The following is a 15241-nucleotide window of genomic DNA, read 5'->3' on the forward strand; positions in this document are numbered from 1 at the left end:
GTTTTAAAGCAGCTGCACGCCAACACTTGCCCACAAAGGAGCTGCTGCCATGAGACAAAATCCGTCTTTATCCCTGTCATATCTAGGAAGGGATTCCTGGGACTCATCACAAGAAGTAAAATTGCACCTTGGAGCTTCATCCTTACCCCAACCTGACCTCGTGCATCTAAAACTCCCATTTCCCCCCAGTGCTGCAGAGGTTTTGAGAGCAGGGAACCACTCACAAGAGCAAAAAAAACCCTAAATTGCTTTCATTCCGGGTCGGGATAAATATTTAAAGTTTTGCTCCACAGCTGAAACATCTGTTGGACTAAAGATGAGCGAAACCCAAAAATCCAGGATGGAAAATCGGCTCAAGCAGATACACAAGGTAGCCTTAAAATGTACTTCTGTTCACTACTGTGAAAGCACCGGGAGGCTGACCAAGCACAAACACTTTGACACTGCAGCAACCGTGGTTTGAGAAAAAGATTCATTAAAACCATTCACGGAAAATTCACATCTGCTCCCAGCGATAAAAATAGAAAGGCAAGAAACAGCTTGTTCCTAATTCTTTCCCTGTTTGCCAGCCAAACCCTCTGTAGTTCAAATAATTTTTCTGAACTCTGCCTTTAAGCTGGATTTTATGTTTTCTTATATCACAACTGCTAAGAGCCTGTTTTCAATATGATTTAAATTAACAGCTGAGCGGATGCACAGCCTCTGAGGGGCACGCTGCTGAGGGGCTTCTCTTGCTTGTGGGCTCTGCTGAGCTTTAACCAGAAAGAACATCATCACACAGTCCCAGCAACTTAACAGAACAGGATCCCCTCGTCTTTTTCCTGTTCCTCGATGTTCCTTGGCACCACTTCCAGCAGCTTTAAACACAAGAAGTAGATCTTGAAAGACAGAAACTCCTTCAGAGACTTGAACCGCTGAAATTAAGATCTCTGAAGAAACAAAATAGGGATTCTAATGAGTTTTTCCTCACCAAAGAAAACAGAGCTCCTGCCGTGGTAACCACATGCTAAGGGCTGTGATGAAGACATCTGTTATCTGACAGGTTACATTTGCACCTAATTTCATTAAATTCTCTTTCTGCAGCCATTTTACCCTCTCATTACTGCACCACCTGAACATCTGTCTCTGCAGAATTAATCCTTGCAATGCCATGAAAAAAAAAAGCAGTAACAAAATATCCCAGCATGACACAGAGCTTGCCAGGAGTGTTTCAAGGAAACAAAAATTCTGTATGAAATGCCACTGAAACTGATTCTTCTCCCTCTCCAAGAATACACCTTTTGGATAAACAAAGACTTCTCAGGCGCAAAACTATTTCTAGTCACATATATACACACATATGCAGATCAGGAAGGATTGGAAGTGATTATGTCACATGTTTGACATGTTAGAGATGTGGCACATTTGTAAACCAGTAGAGATTTTTTTTTCTTTTATTTGAACTTTACGAGAATCAGGGTCCCAGAGAGGAGGAAAACAGTTTGATTGTCAGTTCTTAAAATCTTAAATAGCTCAAACAGTCCCACACACTTGGAATGGTTGAGAATTCTTCCAGTAAAGGATAAAGAGTTGTACAGGGTGTTAGAAAAGAACTTCTGTCCAGGTTTGGAGGTCAGGTGCTGTGAAAAAACAAAGCCCCATCAAAATTGTATTTTTTCAGACTTTTCCTCTATATCTTTACTTTCCTTCATAAGAGTCATAGTAGACCCCTCCCTCTGCACCACCTAAATATTTTCCAAACCCTCTTTTTCGATTAGGCTTTTCAATACCTCTCAGCTGTGTCCCTAAACACAGATATTTGTATAATTTCTCTATGTAATCATCCTCCTGTTGGTTCATTTGGCACAACAATTACTCACCAGATAATCTGGCAGACAAATCCCAGAGTCTCTCCTGGGTGTGCTGCCCCACAGCAAGAGAGGAGCTGGGAAGCCAACAATAATAATTGTTTTTCCACAGGCAAGATATCAACTGGAAGCCCAGGCAGTTATCTTCTGATAAACAACACCACAGCTTCTCACCCAGAAGTGAGGAGTTTTATGGGACTTTATCTACCACACTGAAATCACTCCATTTACTTCATCCCAAATCAGTTTTGACTGGGTAAAATGAACCCTTTCGAGATAACATTTGTGGTTATAACCATGCAATCTCCAGGACCTCACACACACTGAGAATTTGTAGTTTCTATAAGTGTCCTCCTGACTCGGGCACTGTTTGTGCTGCCCAGGCAGCAAAGTTGCACTTGCCAAAAGGGACTAAAAATGGCCAAACAACATTGTCAAAAGCAAGGATCAACTTTCATTGCTCTTTACAGGCCTTCAGAGCTTGAGGACATCTCAAGAAGGGGCATAAATAACTTTGTGGTAGAAAAAAAGCACCCCTATAAATAGATATCCCTGTGGGGCTTTTAAAATTTGCCTTCTCTTTTTTAGGGGCATGCGGGAGTATTTGCTTTTTTGTGGTGTTGTTTTCCCAAGAGAAGAAATCCTGTGGCGTCCAGGGCAAAACCCCACAGCATCAAACTCCAGCTTAAGAACTTCCAGTGAAGATTCCCCTTGGAAACCACACATTTACATTTATTGTACAACAGCAGCAGCTTCTGACCAAACTACGCAGGACTCAAAATAGCTGATCCCTGCCCCCTGTAAAAAAAAAAAGGCTTTTTATGAGCTCTTTTCCCCACCTCTTTTCCCCACCTCATCTCTCCCTCCCAAACTTCTACTTTTATCTCTCTGCCTCCAGCTGCACTGAGATATTTCTGTATGTCCAGAAATTGGACTTTATTTTTCTGCTAAGCCCAACAGCTGCTTCGAAACCAGGCAAGGTTGAATTCAATGATCCTGGAACTCTTTTCCAGCCTTAATGATTCCAGGATTTTCTGAAGGGCCCCCAGAAGCGAGTTAATGATGACTTGGATCCCAGCTTTTTGAAAGTGCATCTCGTTAGAACACTAATTAAAGATCCACTATGGTGATCAAGCTTGATGCCCTTGATACATTGACTTAGCCACTAAATTAGGAGGAAAAAAAGAAGTGCAAACAGTCATGGGTGTAAATAATTCCTAGAAATTTCCATGCAGGGCTTTCGGCCACACTGGAAACTCTGTGGAACAAGAAAACTTGTGATCATTTGGCACAATGACATTTTATCCTGAAAAAACCAAAGGAATAATTCTTGATTAATTTACAAAAGGAAAAAAAAATCCCACAAGAGCATCACCAAAACAAACAAACCAACCAAACCCCCAACAATCAAATCTTTGCTGCCTGGGACAAGTATTGATGTGTTCCAAAATCTTTAGCAGTTGGTGATTGTGACAGTGCTCTGAGGGGCTGGAGAACACATTTCCCAGTTTGTCAGGGCAGTAAAACCACACAGCCTGAGGTTCCAGAAGTCAAGTTTTGGAACTGCTGGTGGCATTACTGTGATAAGACATCAATGCAGTTGGGAGGGAGTGACAGACTCAGTGGCATTGTTAGAACTGCACGCATTTATAGAGGCCAAGGATCTTGAAAATTCATCAACTTCACTCAATTTGTTTCAAATAGTTATTTGAACTTCTAAACTACTGTGTTCTTCCAGAGGTTTCAGCATTTCTTTAATCTCAAGAATGGCAGCTCCATGGAGGTCATTCTTTAGCTGATTCTTTTTTAAATCCACATCAGCTGAGTGACCCTGATTGTTCCATTTCCTTTCGCTCTGGTGGAATGGCTCTGGGCATATTTTCATGGCTGCAAATAGCAAAAAGCTTCATCTCAGATATAATAATTGCATTCAACTCTAAGGCAAACTGCCTTTTTCTTAAAAAAAAAAAATCAAAATCAACAGGACACACATTAGGAGTTGGAATTACGAAAATGCCTCTAAACTCCTGCTATTTTGAGTTATCAGTTATTAAAGGAAATTTATTTTGCCAGCTATAAAAAAAGTCCCATGTGGTTTTGCACCAGTTGACTCTAATAAATGGAATAGAGAGCTCAGGAATCCTGATCTTGCAGGGCTGTGGACGGGAGCACTGCTGAGCTCCCTCGGTTTGGGTTTAAATTGCTAAATTTTTTACCTCTGCATTTCACACCACTGTGCACTCCTGTGACAGAAGAGTTCACAGCTCTACTTCCTCTTCCACAGGAGAATCTCTGTTTTCCACCCAATTTCTAAGGAAAAACAGTCTCCAAAGTGCTTCCATAAAGCAGGAAGGAAAAGATACATCAGACTTCTAAATGTATAAAATCCCCTAAATGGGTGATGTATTTCTAGTGTCTCACTGGTTTGGGTAGGCTGTGTCTACATGATAACACCAAGCTGGGCCATCACTCGCCCTATTAAAATTTAACACTGACTCTGAAGACAAAGTACCCAGGAACTGAAGAAATTTGTCTGGTTTCAAGGTGAAATTCTACCCCAAAGTCACAAACAAAAAATTCTGACTGGAGTTCAATGGAATTTCCTCCTTTTAATCTCCACACCTCACAGATATGTGAAGGATTTCTTTCTAGCAATTCAACAAAATTCAATGTCATCCTCTCTGCAGAGGAGAGAAGCCTTTGGAGCATTAGTAGGATTTACAAAGTGAATATACTTTGCTCCTGCATTCATGATGGTATAAAATGAATAAAAGTCCTCACTGCAAGCTGTTAAAACTTTTAAACCCAGAGACATCAGACATCAACCACTGGGTATCAGGTTTTCAGGGTGGGAGGTAGGGAATACCCTCCTCTAAAGTGGAACAGGGAGCACTGAACTGGCTGAAGAGAGTTTTATGTGTCAGGAACATCCTCCAACAAAACAGACTCCCAGTGACCTTGTCATTTATGCTGCAAGAAGAAAGAGGAGGGAATGATAACCAAGCCAGGGAGGCTCTCTCCTAAAAGACTGGGCTCATCCAAAGCAGTAGAAGACCAGCACTGGTCTAGCAAAACCAAAAGGTGTGACTAATACTAGCATTGGCTTCGATCTCAAATTGGTCTTTGATCTCTTTGGAATTCTGTTTTTAAATGCAGCTTCTGATTTATCTCTAACAGTGAGACAGTTTTAAACTCCTAAGACATCAATTCTATCTGAATCTTCAGAGTTTCTTTATTCAAATGAACCCTGTGCTTGCTAAAAGGCTTGTCCAGCATCTAAGAGGTTCCTAAAGGTAGTTTAAGCATACAAATAGAGGGATATAAACTTCTAGGTAGAACAAACAAGGAGGACTTTAATTTTTGTTGTTTTCTGTTTTAAAAACTTCAGTCTGCAGCCACAGTGAGTCGGTTGATGAGTTGCATAAAAAGCAGAGTCACAATTTTAGGAGAGGAAATAGGTGGAATCAGTTTGTTCAGTACCTACCAATGTCTCAGAACAGATCATTTTACTGTAACAACATCTGATATGTCTGATACTGGCAACATCTGATGTGAATCTAACTATTTTAGAGGAATGGTAATTTTAGAGGTAGACAGTGTCCATTAATGAACTCACACAAATCATGGTTTTCTGAATAGAAGCAGTCTGTGGTATTACTGTAACTAGTAATAATATTCCTGATATATAATGCAGTTAACTCTGAAATGAATCATGGTAATTAATTTGACTTTAAGTATGTATTAGCAAAGGCATGGGGAAATCTGGGCTCCAATTTTCATCCTGGCTAGGGAGATGTAGACACTCCAAAGCCAAGGTGAGAGTCCACTGCAATAAACGAAACCACTGGGTCTGGGACTTTTAACTACATTTAAGTCGAGACATCGTGGAATCCGGTTGGAGCCACTCCAGACTCTCTGCTCCATTACTCAGGCTCTAATCAGAACCAGTCCAGGGGAACCTGCCTGCACAGCGCTGACTCACGCCCTTGGCATGCGCAAAATAAATAAAAACGTAGCAAATTTTTAATTTAAGAGACAAGCCTTTGCTAGAGGTGATACCTTAACCAACACATGGCGATTCCAGGGGGGTGTCTGTGTGTAAATCCCCCCGTTGCTAAGGGAAGGACACGTTATAAAAGCAGGAAAGCTCCAGGGCTCAGCACACCTATTCCTTCCCTGCCCTGCCCTCCCTCTCCCTTCCTGCTAATTGTCTGGCTATGTGTGGCTGAGGCAAGAGCTTGTCAGAGTTTCCCATGCCAGGAGCCAAGCTCAGCAGCAACACATACGAAATATTCGGGATATTGCAGCAAAACTCGTGGGCAAGGACACAAAAATTCCAAATCTGAAGGAAATCGTTGGACACGGAACTTGCCGAGCAAAGATCAGAAGAGCTTTCTGCTAATTATGTGTTCCTTCTTCTCATCACTCATCATATCCAGAGGGACCTACACAAGCTCGAGCAGTGGCCCATGGGAACCTTGTGAGGTTTAACCAGGCCGAGTGCTGGAGCTTCTCCTGGGTCAGGGCAGCCCCTGGGATCAATCCAGGCTGGGATGAGCAGCTGGAGCAGCCCTGGGAGAAGGACCTGGGGGTGCTGTGGGGGAGAGCTGGACCTGCCCCGGCCCTGAACCCCCTGCCCTGGGCTGAGCCCCAGTGTGGGCAGCAGGGGAGGGGGATTGTGCCCCTGTGCCCCTGTGCTCAGGTGAGACCCCACCTGCAGAGCTGCCCCAGCCCCGGGGCCCAGCACAGGAAGGACCTGGAGCTGCTGGAGAGAGGCCAGAGGAGGCTCCAGGGGGATCAGAGGGATGGAGCAGCTCTGCTGGGAGGAAAGGCTGGGAGAGCTGGGATTGTTCAGCCTGGAGAGGAGAAGCTTTGGGGTGACCTCACTGTGGCCTTGCAGGGCCTGAAGAGGCCTAGAGGGAAGATGGAGAGAGAATATTGATGAGGGCCTGGAGTGCCAGGACTAGAGGGAATGGCTTCAAACTGACATGGAGTAGGCTTAGATGGGATATTGGGAAGGAATCCTTCCCTATGAGGGTGGGCAGGCCCTGGCACAGGGTGCCCAGAGCAGCTGTGGCTGCCCCTGGATCCCTGGCAGTGTCCAAGGCCAGGCTGGATGGGCTTGAAGCAGAAGGTGTCCCTGCCCATGGCAATGAGAAGACCTTTAGGGTCCCTTCCAATCCAAGCCATTCCATGAGTTATGATATTCCCTGCAGTGTGCTCACAGCTGAAGCTGTGCAGGGAGGACTCTGCAAATTCTCTTCAGAGCTTCTGTACCCACAGCAGCACCTGCAGTGCTCAGGTTCTGCTGACAGGAGATCCTCCAAAGCGGCTCTCCTGAGCTGGCTCTGGGTTGGTATCTCAAAGCAAAGAGATGAAGCTAAAAATCAAACCAGTTCCGTGATGGAAATGAAAATGGAACAGCTTGGTACGGAATTCATCCATTCTCTCTACCTCTAGCAGTGACTTTGTAGTAAATGAATCACATCCCAGCAGAGTCAGATCCAAGCTGAAGTTTGAACTCCACTCTTTTTCCCACAAGCCTCCCTACTGCTGGAAAACTGTATTTCCCCACACACCTACGTGCTGTTCCAGCATGTCCAGTAACTGCAGCTTTCCACAGCAGCACATGTTCTTCCCGAGTGTCCTGATGTTCCACTGCGCCCTTGGCAGGGCCTGCAAGGGACGCTGCTCACAGATGTGGAGGAGTTCTGTGTCTACCTCCAGTGGACACGACCAGACAGACCAAATACACACACAAACACAAGCATATGCTAATTTGGGATTGTACACTCTCAAATATCTGCACTTGGCAGAAGGGGAAGTCACTTTGGGAAGCTCCCTCCCCAAAGGAGGGAACCTGGCTGAAAAATCATAAGCCTGGAAAGAAAAATAGATTCTCACCATCTCACCTAATTATGGGAAGCTGGATTCAAAACTTCAGAGAAGGAAGGCAAGTTTCCAAAATTAGGGGACTTAAAACAGAGGATTTCAGCTGGCAGTGCTGGGAATATCTCTGGGATTTCTTGTCACTGCTGATGACTGCACTTACTGCAGTTGGCTGACATGGAAACCCTGAAAGCAGGACGGATCCTGTTGCTAGGGCACACACACGTGTAGGTACACACACTTAGATCCTGCAAAACCCTCACTTGTCTGGCAGGCTGGAAAACATGGGAAAATGGGGGAATCTTCCTGGACGAGTCACTGCAGGCACTGCTTAGAACCTTCCAGGGCGGTCTGGGTGCTCTTCTGGCTTTTAATGTATTCCAGCAAAGACTGGAGGGCTTGGTGTAATCTTAATGAGATTCTTTCCCTTGGCAGCTTTCCACCTTTGTGAGGTAAAGACTGAGGTTTGCAAGAGCAGCAAGGGAAGAGGGATTAGTGAAGTCATTCTCAGTAACTCCCTAACCTCCTCCATTTCTTCTCCTCTTGGCTCTCAGCACTTTTTCCCCCCACCATTCCTCAAAATGCACTTTAATTACTCCATCATTGCCAAGAAGACCCACAAAATCCCTGTTGACTGATCTTCCACAATAAAACCCAAACACACACACATATAAATACACACACACGTTCTATAACAACCCCTTCGAACCTAGAGCTTGCAGTGATTTAAAAGTTTCTAAATATAGCACCGGCTGTGGCTGGAAACCCCAGGGGTTTTATATTTTCCAATCTGGGAAATAAAGCTTTCATCAGTCAGAAATGCAGCTCTAATAAAGCCAGGGAGTGCCTTGCACTTGACATTCCCACAGTGGTCCAGGTGGTGCTGAGCAGGGAAGGGTCAGCACAGGCACCTCTGGATGGAACACTGGAAGGAGATCCACAGCTTTGGTAGGAACCTGGAGAGTTTCTAAGCTTGCTGAGGACAGTGTGACACGAAGATGCTGCTCCATTGGGACAGCAGAGACATCCCAATCCTCTGTCCTTGGAAGGGAAGACATTTCCTTGGATAAGGGATTACACTGGACAACGCACGAGCAAAATAACGTTGGTGAACCCAGCAGAGCCCAGCCTGCCAGTGCTGCAAGAATAAATAAAGGCAGATGAATTAACAGCATTTATTCTTGAGAATCATAACGAGCAGGAGCTCTGCTGACCTGGCTTAGGTCAATTTAAATCTCCTGAGTTGCCTTTAGTAGGAGACTCAAGTCTCTGGTACATTCTGCCCATCCTGTCTAGGCCCTAAACACATTTTCTCTCACAGGACTCTCTCGTTACCCATTCTCAAAAATCCTTCCAAAGGTGGAGACTATCACATGGGGTTGAAAACAAGAAGAATCAGAAGTGTAAATGATTGGGCTGCTCCTCCTCACTACCTCTTATCAGCTTCTGTAAATGCATCTGACTGATTCATGGATCTGTTGGGAAAGAGCTTCCAAGGAACAGAAAGGACCATTAGGTTACTGAAGCCCCAGAAGCTATTAAATGAAATCAAGAGGATGGGCTGTCAAAGACAAATTAGGCTGTCAGGACAAGGACAGTGCCCAGAAAGTTAACGGTGAGTGACACTTCAACCTTCTGAAAACACCCCCTAACTTAAATTACCGTGGTTTCTCCATCTTGCTGAATCTAAGGAGCCACATAGAACTGATCTTCCACACTGAACTAAAACAGGGGACACGTGCAGGCCTAAAATCCTCCTCTGAAGCAAAGCAAGAGATACAAGACCCCAGTAGCACTAAGGTCTGAGTAACACCCGTGGAGGACCAGCAGAGCAAATGCAGGAAGAGCAAAGAAGAGATGCCCTGACCCTGCTCCCTCAAACAGGGGTGGAAGCAAATCTCAGGCAGCAAAAGGCTTCTGCAGGAGCTTTGAGAGGGCTGACTTCAAAATCTGAGCCTAAGCACCATCACTTGCCCCACCACGGAGCAAACCAGCCAAGCCCTGCAGTTCCTGTGCCTGCAGCAGCCTCCCACAGCCAACACATTCCCAGTTCTAGTGCTGGCTTCTGGTCAGGCCCAAATGAAAGCAGGATGCATTCCCTGCTGCTCCCGAGTGTTTGTCTGTCTGCTCCTTAACCTCACTGATGTAAACTCTGTACTTTCCCCCCCTCTCAGTGTTTAATTCCTGCTTCTCCCTAATGACCAGCTCAGATGAGTGTTTGCTTTTACTTTGATTTATTGCCAGGCTGTGTCTGAAAATGTAGAGGGGGTGATGGAAATGTTTAAAAACATATTAAAAGCTATTAAAGCTCATTGCTTTTGCATGTTCCATGGGTTGTTTCCTTGTCTGAAATGAAGTTAACACTGTTTGAACACTGCTCCTGCTCATTCTGTCTCCTGCCCCCATGTCACTGCCATATGCAGGTGTTGTCCTTTGATGACATGTTTGGGATCAGACCTCTGAGTTTGCCTAAAGGAAAAGAAAAAACAAAAAAACCTCATTTCCCCTCTGAAATACAAGAGTTTTACAGTGCAAAAGGGTCACTGCAAAAGGTGATTATTTTTATCCAGTTGGGGCTTTTATGCAGCCACTCCTGAGCTCCAGCTGATAAATATTCCTGCACCAGCCCCTAATTAGGGGACTCTTGCCCTCAGAATAGTTCTGAGACATGCTAACCCACAGATAAATCTATGTTGAAATGGCCAAGGCTCAGGGGAGCTGCACATGTCCACAATAGGTTGAACTCGATCTCAAAGATCTTTTCCAACCTGTTTGATTCTGTGTTTCTCTGATTCTGTTTCAAGTCTCAGGCTTTTAGTCATAAATTAAGAAACAGTGACAGAATGATGCCAGATTTCTCACACAAGTAATGACCAGAAGAACCTTGGTTGGGAAGACTGAATACACAGAAATTTACAAAGCAAATTCCAATTTCATGTCCCTTTGTAGGAAGAATAAAGAAAAGGGGAGGGCTGTGGCATCACCCCACTAACTTCAGAAGTAATTTTTGATTTACCATCAGTATGGGTCAAGACAGAGAAAAGAACAAAAAGGTGAAGCTTTAGGTGTAATAATAGAGCTGCTGTTGTGAAGTGGGTGCACATGACAAAGGTTTAACCTGAAGTTTTGCTAAAAGATTAAAACTACTCCATACAGTCAACATTGCAGTCCCAGGAGCAGCCTGAGCCTTTTGTACACCCTTAGAAAACAAGAAAAAAAACCTCCTTGTGTAGTCTTCTTTTTGTAGCACCATATTTATACTTAAATCATGCAAACAGAGCAGAAAACACTCCCAAAATCCACACTCCAGAGTGCACAGAGTGCTGCCACTGGGGAGAGGATGAAAGAGCAAACCCTCTCAGAGTCATTTGTCATGTAATGCAGTGACACTGCCTAAGCACTGCAGGAGTGAAAGTGCACCAGAAAGAAGCTGTTGGACTTGCTTTAGAGAACATGCTGTCCCTAAACAAGGTCCCTCTTCTTCATTTTTCACCCCAAAAGGAAAAAAAAGTGCAAAATAAAGGCAGGCTGGGGTCCAAGGTGTGCATCTAAGCAGACAGCTGGCTGTGAGCAACGGGAGGGTGGTGGCGAATTGTCACAGCATTGGTTCTTGTTGCACCCAGAGCTCAGTGACAGGGACAGTCGGAATCTGTTCTTCAGCAGTGTGTAGAACAAGACACATGGAATTCAGTGATGTGGTGAGGGGTAGATGGTGGAAAGGGTGCCGTGTCCTTCCCGAAAGCGTGCCTTGTCGGAGCAGCAAACGCGCTCGGACATAGTGTGACACAGCCGAGGTGGGGGACACACGCAGCCACTCACACACACAGAGCCGGACAGCTGCTGCAGCGTCACCGGAGGGAAAGAGGCAGGAGGGGTCCTTTGCATGGAGTTCCAAGGGGTTTATTGGGATCCACACTCAGAGGGATCCGGGCACAAAGAACGCAGAACGCTGGGGGGTCTGGGGTTTTATGTGGGGCGGTACCGGGGGAGGGCTGAACATCAGAGACCGATCATCTGGGGGCCAAGGGGTGGAGAGAACATGGGGTGACAGAACAGCGACCAGTGGGGAGGGCGAAGGGTGGAACAAGGGAACCTGGAAGCCTTGGGGTGTTGAGGAAGGGGGAACTTTTCCAGATCCAAAGACTTATAAGGGGTAAAGGGGGTGGTACGCCAAGGGGTCAACCACCTGCGGGAGGTTTACATGAGGAAGCCAGGGGTTGTGGGATCTCACCATAACCTAAGGGTAGCCTCAGACTGCTGAGGCAGCCCACCAGTGGGCTCCCACTGCTTTGGGGCCTTGTGGCTCCTCGGTCAATCCCATTGTGGACTTAACCACCACAACAATTCAGAGTGGGGGAATTCCCAAAGAGAAGTTTCTTAGAGTTCTGGCCCTTGAAAATTCCATTACTGGGAGTTGATGCCAAATATTGGCCTGTTCCAAACAGGTGGAAGTGAAGCTCTGTCTGCCAGAGCTCTTCTTAGGACAAAGTGTCTGGGGCTGAAAGGATGGCAACGCAGGAAAAAGGGATCTCAGTGCTACATGTTTGATGCCACCAGAGTCAGAGCAAGTTACAGGAGGGGAATGGTGGTGGAAAGTTTCTGGAATTGACCCACACAAGAATTTCCAACAGATAACAGCAAACCCAGGTTGGTGCTATTCCCCACTCTCATCATATAATCCCATCCACAATTGTAAACTGAGTTATTAAAACTGTTTTAAGGCAAATTTGGGCCCAGAAATTCCATACACACACACAAAATCCAGTCTTTTCTTTCCCTTGATTCATTATATTTGGAAATATTTCCCATAACATCCTTAAAGTGGCTTCATAGGCCTAACTTGAGTCCAGCTCACCTCCAGGCAGTGCAGGGCATGGTGAGCCACCTTTAAAAATAGAGTTGCAGCAAGAAAGGAAAGTGAGAGGAACAGAGAGCAAAAATCAAAGGATCACTGAGGCTGGAAAAGACCTTAAAGATCATCAAGTCCAACCACCACCCCCGTGTTCACCGCTAAACCCTGTCCTCAAGTGCCACATCTGTGTTTTCTCAATGATTCCAGGGATGGAATCCACCACTTCCCTGGACAACCTGCACCAATGCTTTACAGAAGAAAATTTCCCTGAAAAAGGCAACTGTGTGTTAAAAAATAATGCAAATTAATTATTGCAGGTGTGATCAGCTCAGACCAGCAGGAGAATGACCCAATGATTATTACAACTTATAGGAGCTCAGTAAAAAAAGCACAAGAAGGGAAGAGGTACCCAGATGATTTGTTGGGGTTCTGTGAGTGGCACTGAGCAGCCTGAGGCAAGAAAACTGCAAAGTGGGTCAAATCCACAAGGCCACTTAGCCTCTCCTGTGCCTTTGCAGTGCTGTTGCAGCACTTTCTCACATTATTTTTACCAGCCAGCCCTCCCTTCAGCTTTAGCAGCATGCACTGGTAGCAATAAACACCAATTGTCTTTGGAGATCAGCGTTTTCCTGGTGCGAGCACATTGCTTAATTGGAATAACTTGAATATTCACATCCTCAGCAAAACCACCAAGGCCAAAGCACCTCTGCTTTTGTGGACTCACAACTGGGAAGCAAAGTACAGCATTGAGAGGCAAATCCTTGCATCCTGCTTCCATAAAAAGTTCGCAATTTCAAGTACTATTGCTAAAACAAAGTTATGACAGTAAAACACTTGGAAAAACAGGGTCAAAGCAGCAATAACCTGTTATGTAAAAGCAGTAACAAGTGGAAAGTAGCAGGGGTACATCAGGACAAGCACTGAGCCACGTCCCTTGAAGCCACTACATGATACAGTTTGAACACAGCCCAAGCTCTCTGTTCCCCGTTGTCAGGGCAGCAGCTGTTTCACAGCCCTAGGTATTTTTTCACAACAATTCAGAGGAGTAGGAAATATCGAATCTCCTCGGGAAAAATTCTTCGCCTATTCCACTCAGCTTTGCAAAGAAATCCAGCACAGATACCTTCTTGTCATCGCCTGTCCCTCCCAAGCCTGGACATGCTCCAAATTAAAACCTGTGAACTGAATCCAGCTGGATTCTTCCTCAGACCCTCCCTCTGGACTAAACCTGTTCTGCAAAAGCACTGACTCTGCACCGGGGTCCTTCTAATTCCTGAGTGCCAGTGCCTTTATGCAAAAGCTGCCAGGTGTTAAATGGCTTTAATCTACTACAAGAAATGAGAGTTAAATATTAAACCACAAAAAAAGAGAAATGTTTAATAAAAGACAACACGATTTCTTAGCAGAGGTGGTGGATGAATTTCAGAACATCACATGCAAACAAGTGTCAGGATCACTGCCCCAGCACTCCAGGGGTGAGGGCAGCACCTCTCCCTTGATACAGAATCCCAAAATGGTTTAGGTTGGAAGGGACCTTAAAGATCATCTCATTCCAACCGCCCACCATGGGCCACCTTCCACTAGACCAGGCTGCTCCAAGTTCCATCCCTTGAACGCTTCAAAAAAAAAATTTTAGAGATGAGGTGCCTTCAGAAAAAAGTGCTTTAAGAAAAGAGGTGAGAAGATTCCATACAGGAGGAGCAGGGAAATGCCTGGCCTGCACCATGCACCATCTCTGAGCTCTTGCAGCAGCTCCCTGGAGCTGAAGCCTTCCTGCTGTCTTCCATCTTTCTGCTGACTTCCTCCCCAGCTCAGGCATTTACTCTGGAAAGAAAAGCCTGAACAGTGTAGAGTCATGAACTGAACAAACACAAGTCTGGCCAAGCCAAGGACTAGTCCCTGGTTTGCAGCAGCAATTATGGTTTTCCTGAGGATTTGCTCAGCTTTGGAAGGCCACACTATGCATCAGTCCACCTCCTCAGGCTTTGCCAGCCAAATTACATTTCTTAATCATCCCTATCCTGTGCATGGGCAGCTCCCAAAGCCACCCAGTTGTCTGGTGCCATGTCCCCTGCCAGCCACGGCTAAATGACAACCTTCTCGTTGGCATTTCCATTTCAGCCACAGTCAGCAATTCCTGTGTCTGCCTCGCTGGCCAGGCTCCCAGCTGGCCAGTCCTGTACACATCCTGCACGTCAGCTGGGCTCAGAGCTCCGTGCCCACACATTTCCGTTGTGCCCGCAGCTGGAAAGCACATTCCCAGAGAAACCAGGAGGGCAGGAAGGCTGTTCACCTCAGCTCCCAAGCGGGAGAGCAGCAATGAAGGTGAATTACAATAGTGCAGTTTGTTTGTTTCTTCAGAGCTCTTTGGTCTGGCCTCCTAAAAGCTCCTAATGAAAAAAAAAAGAAAAAAGGAAAATTTTCTGGAGCCGAATTGAGACACTGTGTAGATATGGCTGCCTAAAGGTGGCTTCAGATGATGCAGTGACCTCGAGCTGTTCTGAGTGCCCAAGGTAACAAAGGAACACTGGCTGTACCCTCCAAGCACCCAGGAGCACAGCACAGCTCTGCTACGTCACAGTGCTGGTGGAACGTGATTGTCACCCACCCCAGAGCCCCACAAAAGGCACCTGAGACACAGATCCGTGTTTTG

The sequence above is a fragment of the Corvus kubaryi genome, unplaced genomic scaffold, assembly GCF_017639235.1.
Source record: "Corvus kubaryi isolate FWS band 111438036 unplaced genomic scaffold, C.kubaryi_AGA036_p1.0 78, whole genome shotgun sequence".
In the NCBI taxonomy this organism is placed as follows: domain Eukaryota; kingdom Metazoa; phylum Chordata; class Aves; order Passeriformes; family Corvidae; genus Corvus; species Corvus kubaryi.